An 11,024-nucleotide genomic window follows, 5' to 3' on the forward strand; every position below is an offset into this window, starting at 1 on the left:
ACAATTAAAGACAAAAATTATTAGTGTTTTTCGTCTCCTTTAAAGGTCTTAGAGGCAACTTTCTGTGTATGTGTGTAGGGGTGAAAACAAAAAACCTCTAACTAGAAACCCTGTCTGTATACGGGAGAACCTTGTGAGGGGTGTGCGGAGTTTGCCCCCTCAGACAAAAAATCCTACGTACGGCCCTAATTCCACAAAAGTGAGAAGTAACCAATTTCTCCTAACCATTCACTACTTGTTTAAACATCACGAGTATTGAGAATAAAGATGATGATCACCCAAAATAAACCACTTTAATGACCAAACAAATTCTCTCTTCTAGTACCAGAACAAGTGTATGAATCGCTGTAAGGAGAATGTGAACATTGACAAAGGTTAATGAGGACATGTTATTCACGTCAGTTATGTTACTGCCATTTACGTTACTGGTTAAAGATGCTAAAGAAGTATCAAACTACTTACGTCGCAATACGTTGCTGAAATCTTTCACTAACAAGATGTTTACGTCATTAATTAAATGTATTAGGGTAGAGATAGAAAATTAACATACATTATTGCTTTATCATATTCCATTCTTTGCGCAAGTGTAAACGTATTTTTTATGTAAAACTTACATTATTATCTCTTTGTAAGTACATTACCAAATGATATCGCGGTAATATAATTATTAGTTTTTCACATTGTGTTTCGTGGCGCTGTGGTTAAAATCACTGTGTCTACGCTGTCGCTGTTAGTTTACGAGTTGTTTTTGTTCTTTTACGTATAACATATTATCCTTGTAATTAAATTTATTAAATTTGCTTTTTATTTGCTGACATCATCAAATTGCATTAGCATTTGATTCCTTCACGGCGTACCGCTGTTTATGCATGAAATCATTTATTTAAATATTTCATTTTCATTTAAGACTTACGAATGACAAAGCATTATTAGTTTCCATGTTTATTCTTCAGATATTCATTTAATTTTAACTAGTTTCGTTTGATGTGTAGGTTTAAAAAAAAAATTAAATTATTATCTGTTTGTAAGTAAATTACCAGTTGATATAATAAAATTATTAGTTTTTCACATTGCTTACATTATTGCATGCTTCGTGTCTCTGTGGTTACGATTTAATCCGTTGTTTTTGTTATTTTACGTAAAACATATTATCATTGTAATTAAATTGTAATTTGCTTTTCATTTGCTATTGCATCATTTGTCGCTTGTGCGTTTTTTTAATTGCATTAGCATTTGATTCCTTCACGCCGTACCACTACTTAACTCGAAATCATTCTTTTAAATATTTTATTTTCATTTCAGACTCATGAATGACTAGGATTCTAACTTATTTTCCTTGTTTATTAGGATATTTATTTTAAACAAATTTCTTTTGATGCCTAGTTTTTAATTCATTTATTCATTTATAGTTATTATTTGTTTCGTTCGTTTGATAATTGCGATTTTAATCTTCTAATGACATTATCATAAGGTGTTATCAGTTTTGATTAATTAACTAATCAAATCGATCAGTTTATCACGCTTGTTATCACTTGTACAAACATCAACAGCGACTTTCTGTACGTAGCTGTTGCGCGCAAAGCAACAAAATCAACAAATAGCGGGCTTCGTATCATATAAAAGAGAACGCAAATTTATTTCGCCGTGTCATTTTGGCTAAACACTGGAGAAGAACAGGACAGCTGAAAGATTGTAACTTTTTGGATATTTCTAATTCCGTTACCTTTAAATTTCAATTGCCATGGCCGCTAAAGAAGAATACGACATGAAAAATAGATTGGCATCAATATCTCAAGCGAGCAGCTGCAAATCGGAAGAAGCACACAACGAAGAAGAGTCCAAGAAGGAGAAAGTCGCCAAACTGGTTTCGAAAATTGGCAATTTTTTCCGAAAGGGTCGACCTGGTGATCTCAGCTCTCCGTTATTTTTTGGAATGTCCCCAAAGATGGAGACTCACGAGATGTCACCAAAGACAAGCGAGTTGTTGCCAAAACATGAAAAGCTCAGTTCCCCGAAGCTACCTGAACTATCCTTAAAGATAAAACAACTACCTCAATTGGCGAACGAGTGTTCAAATATTGACCTACTATCTCCTTGCCTTGACGAAGTTTCACCCGATATTGTCAAAGCATCGTCACCAGCGGTGCAACAGTTGTCTCCAACGATCAGTAAAGTATACGGGAAGAAAAGACGAAATGTTTTCCCAGAAATTTTCGTCTTCCCTACAGTACCCGAAGAATGTCCTGTGGTCGAAACCCGACAAGTAACAAGTCGAGAAATAACAAGCAAGCCCCGAAGATTCCAATCTGAAGTAGAACGATGCAGGTACAAGAACATTGAAGATCACCATCGACCGCGTTTTGCTAGTGAACCTTGCATTAACAAATATTCCAAACTTATAGCGAGCCGCGGAATTAAGTTAACTGAGGCAGCTTACCAATTGACAGAGGAGCAATGTCGATTACTGTACGAAGACATCTTCAAACCACTTGACGTGTACTCAATATTACAGGAGCGGAGAAAAACTGTTCAGCAGGAGAAGTAGAGAAATGGTCATGAGTTTTCATTTGAACTTATTGTAAATAGTTTTTTTTGTTTAGCGTTGGTAGTAAGCTTAACTCTTCAGCCTGGAAAGGAGGAGGGAGGGTGCACAAAGTTCCTTCGCTGAATTTGAATATTTATAACTCTTTCAATATTACACCAAACACAACCAAACTTTGTGGCTATTCCTAAAGTACATCACCAAACGAATTGGTTTAAATTTTGATTGCTTACTTCATTTGATGTTACCATTCCATAAAGGGCTTGAGAGCCATGTTTTTCCAAATTTGAAGTTTTTAACCTTTTTAGTGAGAAATTTTAAGTTTTAAGTTTATCTTTGTAAAGTTTACTTTTTAACAGCCTTTCTGTTTCCGTTTTGAAAACGTTTGGATTAATTCGGATGGTTTTCTGCGATTTTATAGAAATCCAAACATCCAAGATGGCGGAACCAAGATGGCGGCTGTGTGAAAGAAATGACCTAATGGACAAGTTATATGACGTCATCTTTGTGAACATCATACAAAATACGTTGGGACGTACTATATTCCCTCCAAGTTTTATTGTCATAGTTACAACTGAATGTGTTTGAGGTTAAAAGGAGTTGTGCTTCCCACCCCGGAACTCAAAATCGCCAAAGCTGATCAGTAGAAACGATTATTATAATGGAGAGAATTTTCAGTTTAAGTCTTAGCTTGTTTACGTATTTTCTCACGTTATGGAATGCACGTTTTGTTTGATAGTTCGCACGTGTCGAAAATACCGGGAGACTGTCAGGGAATTCTCTGTTACTGTTTAGAAAGCAAGCATGACTCTGTCAGTCAATTGTATATACAGTCGACTCCCGATAACTCGAACCTTCAAGGGAAATTGAAAAAGGTTCAAGTTAGCGGAAGTTCGAGTTATCGAGGGTAAAATTATATAGGAAATGACCTGAAAGGAAAGGAAAATTGGTTCGAGTTAGCGGGAGGTTCGAGTTAGCGAGGGTTCGAGTTATCGGGAGTCGACTGTATATGTAAGTGTTGTTCGCAATTTAAGGTCACTTGATTGTATATCTCGTTTACGATAACGTATTTTTTTTTATTTAGGATAAGTTGAACCTTAATTTAGTATTAGTGAGGGATGTAAATTTTGGATGTACAATATAAAAATGCGTTTATTTAATGAATAAATATTTTTTGGTTTCCCTTAGTACTTAGGTCAAGTACTGTTCTTCTGTAGCTTGTCAAAGGTATCAGTATTTATCAATAAACGAGATGTAAATTGCTGATTCTTGTCTGCGTTTGATGTAATTTAGAATGAAAATGTTTTGTTCTCGTTTCACTTATACAGAGTGATAAGAGAACAAGTTTTTTCACAACAATTCTAGGAAAGTTAATAAGGAAATCTGTATAAAGTAATACTGATTCTGTGTCACTAAAATTGCACCAAAAATGGTTTTTGTTAACGACATAACGAAGAATTCAGTATTGAACAAATCGTAAGTAAGTATGTTTGCTTTAGGCATTATTTAGTTTTAATAAAAAGCAGAATCATCAAAATCGTCAATTTTAGATATCTCGAATCACATATTTAACACGTTAAACTTGAAAGTTTCGGGGTACAACTTAGAATAGATCTTGAAGACCGCGAATTTGTTACTGCAACTTTCTCATGGCTGCAGATTTAACTGGAAAATGTCAACCAAGAATAATTAATTTAAAAACTGGCATTGGACAACCTTGGGTGTCCGAGCTACCCAATCTTTACTGACTAAGCGAGTCTTTTTACTTCTACCTCAATCCACATTGCAGAAAAAAAGATGGCGGCTATACATTTTACCACAATACCTTACGATAATAACAGCCAATAGGCACATAGAAAGCCATTTTTTGCGAAATTCGTCCCCGTATTAACGACATTGCGTATGATAGGTTTAAAGTTTTAACAACTTTCCTGTGCTTTTTTATGAGCGTTTTAGGGTTTTCTTACGTTAAGAATTATCGGTAAATGTACCAGTCGCCATCTTGTTCGAACGGTGGATCTTAAGCATGTCAAGGCATGGCCCAAGGCCATATCTGGGTATAAAATTGGAACAATTATAACTCAGCAGAAATTTACTGAAAGACCACCATCCTTGGTATCGATACAAAACTTGATGACTTTAACTCAATTCTAACCCCGGGTCTTGAAAATAGATGTTACGTGACCGGTTATAATTGTTTCTTTGCCCAAACAGAAAATAGAAAATGGTGCGCCGAGTTTACAAATGATAAATATCGATTAGAACGTTTTTCATACTAAATAGTTATGCCTTACATGAATCTGTCCTGAAGGATTGACTTCAATATTTAGTTAACGGATTAATTACCAAAATAGGTCACGTGACTTCTGAAACTTAAACTTCCTAATAATTTTTTAATAAAAGCAAAACCTATTCCATTCAGGACAGATTCAGTTACTATATGATACAAGTTACAAACACATATTTAAGCTCCGAGTCACAATGAACCATTCTTGCCCCATCTGACAATTGCTTTTGAGCGCAATTGTGACGTCGTCAAACACGTAACCACTATTCGTATGCCTTAACGAATTTAAGGTCGCTGTAATACGTTCATTACAAACTTATCACCACCCTTGGGATTTAAAAAACATTGATTTCAAAGGTAGGTAGTTTTTTTAAACTTCGCGGGGGGTCTTAAGTAAAGAATGAGCCATGCCTTAACATGCTTGAGATTGTGATTGAATTTTAATTTTTATCATATTAGACAACTGTTTACAAAACAGTTTATATTCGTTACAGTTTAGGATTAAAGCTACGGACGTTTAATTGTTTTTTCATACTTAGGCAAACTGCTCCTTATATTATTAGGCAAGGATTTTGGCAAATTAACATCCGAGAAAACGGGGAGTGTTTGTTTCTTGTGTTTAAATGTGAAAAAAGTCACACCGGTCTTAGCTAGTTTCATACTGGTATGACATTGTGATATCATATCGTGTTTATATGAAGGGATGAGATTTAATTCTGCTATTACATTAAGGGACACTTCATTCCGGCCGAAGTGTGTTTAAATAAACAAATTTGTGATTGCGACGCCATCTGACGAGGGCCCAACAATGTTATAGCTGATGAGGGCGCATCACAATCTAATTGTTAAGTAGAATGTTTAAAAAGAGCCATTTTTTGACAAACACAAGACACTCAATGACTGTTTACTCAGGATGCCTTGTGATGCAGAAGTCTGATGCGTGCTTTCTGATTTTAGAAACTATACAGTTAACGATTTGCTTTTGGGTTGGCACAAGGACTTTTTGTTTACGTACGAGCAAAGCGCTCAAAACTGTTTTGAGAGTTGCCAATCCGTACGAAAATGTTTGGCCTGACAATAACCTAACAAAAACTTATTATTAACGGTTTAGAGTCCTTACCCAACAAATTCGATGCTAGGCTTTTGTTTGTTTTTTTGTGAGGCCACAGATCACTTAATCAGATTTAGGCCTGAATAAGGCTTTGTCAGGCCAGGCTTTTTCGCACGGGATCGAGAGTGACCTAACTATGACCATTATGGATCTGTGATAACATTCGTTGTTTACCTCTTAAAGCTCGAAATATAGAACTGTCACGTCATTTGTGTGATGTATGAAAACTTTGATTGATTGACTCATAACGCAGCATTTCTAAGGCTTCCAACTTTTTCTTAAATTCAGGAAACTTTACAAGGACAAACTCTTCTGGATTAAAATCTTCACAAGTGCAAGAAAATATATTAATTTTTAGGTCTTTCGAAGTGGAGTCTATAACCTTCAGCGCTCACTTAGGTCAAATAGTGAAGGTTTCAATCTCATACCCAGAGTCTTCGGGTTCATTGGCCAGGGGTTAGTCGCCAGGAGATCGAGGTACTGGAATACGGAATATTTCACCGCAAGATTTCTACAGTCAAACAATGGAAGCCATTACAGGGCGGCTTTACAAAAATTCCCACCGAACTAACTGCTGGCCAAAGAGCCACTTAAAAATACTGGATAGCTCCTTTTTAAAATGTTTCAAATACATTCAATTTATTACTTCAGTTTTCAACCATATAAACACAACAAAGTAGTAAAAAAAAGTTTTTCAACCCTGACTGACAAATGAACTCAAACCACCTTGACATACCTGCCAGAATTTTGGTTTACATGTACAGTTAAACGTGTGATCACAGATGCTCCTTGACCCAGATAAATTCTTTAATCATTTGACACACAGAAATGTATAAAAATGTACCAGTTCCTCTTTAAGACCTGAGCTTCACTACAGCAGGGTCAGGTAACAAGACCTACATCTACACAAAATGGGGCACTTGCACCATTGCTATAATTTTCATATCCAAAATGCATTGTATAACCAAGGCTCTTGTTAGCCAACTCGTGAATGCAGATGACACATCAGTAATTGAAATTAAGACGGCTACGGACACTTCCTTGAAAGCTAAAAGAAATTATATCTTTGCCCGATCATGTAACGAGAAATAACCATTCTTGTACTATAATATAAAAATGGTTGTAAACTTATTCCCTACTCATTCAATAAGGTTATTCTGATGCGCCGATTAAAAAAAATTCACTTTTTTTCATTCAAAGTTCATGCCGACAATTCACTAATTGAATTTAAGACACCGCACTTTGTGGAAAAACAAAAAAAACTTATTACTTTGCTCAGATTCAACGAAAAATCTTCATTCTTGCACTAAAATGATTGTCAAATTATCATCTGCAGACTGAATAAGATTATTCTGATGCGTCGTGAAAAAATTTCTCCTTTTTTTTCACTAATTCACTTCACGACGCCGGACTTTCTGGCAAACTGAAAAAACTTAAAACTTTGCTCCGATTTAACGACAAATCTCCATTCCTGCACTAAATGATCGTCAAATTATTCTCTACAGATTGAATAACTTTATTCTGATGCGCCGATTTAAAATTTTCACGTGTTTTTTTATTCAAAGTTCATGCCGACACTTCACTAATTGAATTTAGTTGTAACATGTATTTTTGTATCTGTGCTATGAACTTTAAATCCACGAAATTGAACATCAATCACACATTCTACGCAGGATTTTAGTCATATCCTGCACGTATTTCCTCTGGGTGTTTCGGGGTTTACACCTTTACAGAAACGTGATTTGCATTGTGAACGTTATGTATATAAATATATTTCCGGTGTAATATTGCTTCAAACTACCTGAACAAGTCTGTAGTTATCAGACGAAACCGGTCTGAGAATAACCCTTGCCAAAAAGCAAGATTTCGTTGCTGTGTGCCGCTCACTAGTACCTTGTTAAAAAAAATTTTCTAGGATCTAAATTTTTCCAACCAACATTTCCTAAGAAAAGACTTCTTTTCGTCTTTTTAAAGCCACAGAAATGAAGACTTCACAACTGTCTCATTTCACTCAAAATTTCTTTTTCCGAGTTTGTGTCATTACTAAATAATACAGCAATCTCATGTCTAATTTCACTTTAGGAAACGTTTTAGCCATTTTCAGCTTTACACGTTTTTTCGTTTTGCTTCAAGCTTTTATAAATTAGGTTTGTTAAGGTCGGTGCCTACTAATAAAGAAGTATTTTTGTTTGGTTTATGACTATGCGGGGAAAGCAGATCTTAGCAAGGGCTATTGAAATCCAAAAAGAAATTTGAGGGAACCACGCATTGTTTGAAGATTATCAAGCAACAATCATTCTAAAAAACAGTAAAATACAAAGAAATGTATGGCGTTTTGTTCAAAATTGAAGCTCTTTTACTTCTGAAAAATGCATCGTTACCCCCAATTTTCTTTTTGTATACCAAGAGCACTTGCTAAGTTCTGCTTTCTCCGCATAGTTTTAAACCGCGGAAAAATATCCCTGTATTAGTAGGCACCAACCATAGGGAACTCGAGTATCTCGAAGGCACCGTCCTTAATTGTCTTCCCAGCAACAACTTGCTCTGAATAGGACCTGACCAAGTATTAATCTTTTTTTGCAGTCAAACCAGGTGGAAAATATAATGACACCTACAACTCTCTGATTCACGGCGTGTTAACCTTACATAGGCAAATTATCTGTTATGATGGGAAAGCACCATTCTAGAATGTACTAGCTCTGTTCTGCTGTATACTGATGCCAAAAAATGCGACCTCACGCGAACGCGTACCACACTAGCTAATAAATGACAGACGCTACCTTCGTATTATACAACCAATACTGTATATTAACTGTTATGATGGGAAAGCACCGTTCTAACATTGCTCTGCTTTTTCTTTTAAGTTCTTTTAGTGTTCGTGAAAATAATTTGATTTTAAAGAAGCCGGAAATTAGAAATCCTATGGAATGTGTGCAATTCCTATCCGTGAGGACTTTTTTCTGAGAGCACTTGTAGTCAGGCTCTGAGAGAGAGCCCCCACCCACGCATGGTTGGATTTTAGCTTTAATAACTCGCCATATATAAGCCAATGTCACCAAAACTGAGCACTAGGTGAGGCAATAGAGCAAAATACTTGCACCATCTCACGAACAATAAGGAACAGACCATTAGATTAAACCGAAGAGGGGGGGGGGAGGGGTGAAAAATTTTTGGTGCATGAATTGTTTTTAAAATCCACTTGTCTGCAGGAATTTTTGTTTCCCTCTGCGTGAATTTTTTTTTTTTTAGGTACAGACGCTTGCAGGATTTTTTTTCTGGACAAGTTTCCCTTGCAGGAAATTTTTTTTTGGGGAGGGGGGGGGAATTGTCAACCCCTCTCCGGTTTTTTCTAATGGTCGTCCCTAAAGGCATCTTATCTGCTTAATCTGCAATAGTTGGTCCTTACATTGCAGTGAAATTTATCTGAAAAATGACAAATTCCACTAACGCTTATCTTGTACGAATCACGTTAGGAAGGTTTGATAACTGTATGTTGGTCTTATAGCAACGTACGTTTTATTTCTTTCTGCTCAAACTGAAAATTTAAGTAATAATATTCCCAAAGAACAAAAGCCTTCGAGGTGGCCTATTAACTCCAATGTCAGAGACGCCTTCGCATTTGATATCATGAATAAGCAAAAAGCGCTAATGTTCGTGTTTTGCTACGCATGCAGTTTTGGTCCGGGAAAATCCCTGTTTCTATTTTGGGCAACATTTCTGGCAATGAAGCATAAAAAGAAAACAAAGTATTCGGTGTTCTTTTCTTTGGAAACAATTCAAAATGTTGGCCAAATTTAACTGAATGACACTAAATACAGGCACTTTTTTTCGTTAGGATCGCTGATTTCGAAAGCAATATGATAATTTTTTTTCTCCGTCGCTTAATCGCTAGTTCAAAGTGAAGACATGCTGACCAAGTAAATCTAATTTTAAAATTGGGAGTTATGAATCGAAAATTCCCTGTTTGTAGCTAAATCTGGTTAAATTATCACTCACCATGGACTCTACAAAATCACCAATTTTCTTTCGTGAAACTAAAACGACAAACGCAGTGATCCAACTAAAGACGATCGACAGGCAGAAAAATGTTTAAAGGTTTTCTTAGTCTGGTGAGTTACGTTTTGAGGATATATTTCCTGAAATTGAATCTTATATCTTTTAAACAGTGTTCTTTAAGAAATTTTACTTCATACATGCCGTAAATTCCTCGTGTTTTACATTTCTTTTTGGCGGTTTCTCTTTTTTGGTGTAAGCTTGTTGTGTCTTAGGTGTCCGATGAGCTCGAGTAGACGAAACATGGACCGAAATCTATATTGTATTGTAGGCGAAGAAAACAGCGCATCGTTTATCGACAATTATTCCGCGCATAGACACTTTCAATGTAAGTGTTTTTGATGAGCTTAGCATTTGAGGTTAAGAGACATCAAGGACAACTTTTGAATGCCATAAATTTGAAGCCGTGGTAAGCTTTATTGTTTAAATGCGTTCTTTAATTAATAGAAAACGACGACGTAAAGTTAATTTAACACGAGAAAGTTTTTAGATTGTTTGAACTCACAATGAGAAGCTTTTCTCGACAACTTTTTTTTTTACAAATGGACGTGTAAACTAGTGAAACAGTTTTTCTTGGCACTTTTTTCTTTTGATCCGTAGGAGTAGTTTTCTTACGCGAGCGACAGGGTGGAATAGGCAGATATATGCTCATCACATTTTTGGTACGCGAGTATTTTAAAAACAGATAAGATTACCGTCTGTTTGAACTTAAAGTGGCAAGCCTTGCTCGAAGAGTTTTTCTTGATACATAAACTTAGTCATCACACTTTTGGTAGACGGGTATTAGTAAAAGTGAAGAAATTACATCATGATTGCAAAAATGATGTTCATCAACAAGTACATCGTGATTTGTCCAACACTTGTCACTTTTGCCGCCTGTCCGTATTCTCGTTTCAATGCAAGAAACGCCCCGGTATGAAAAGTGTGTGTAGTATAACGATGGGGGTGTTAATCTGTGCCCGAATGCTTCCTATAGCGAGGCACTAGAAGCCCTAGGAATCCTAACCTTATTTTGCAGAAGGCAAGAGATC

Source organism: Pavona decussata, unplaced genomic scaffold, assembly GCF_977016875.1.
Source record: "Pavona decussata unplaced genomic scaffold, jaPavDecu1.1 SCAFFOLD_180, whole genome shotgun sequence".
Taxonomy (NCBI): Eukaryota; Metazoa; Cnidaria; class Anthozoa; order Scleractinia; family Agariciidae; genus Pavona; species Pavona decussata.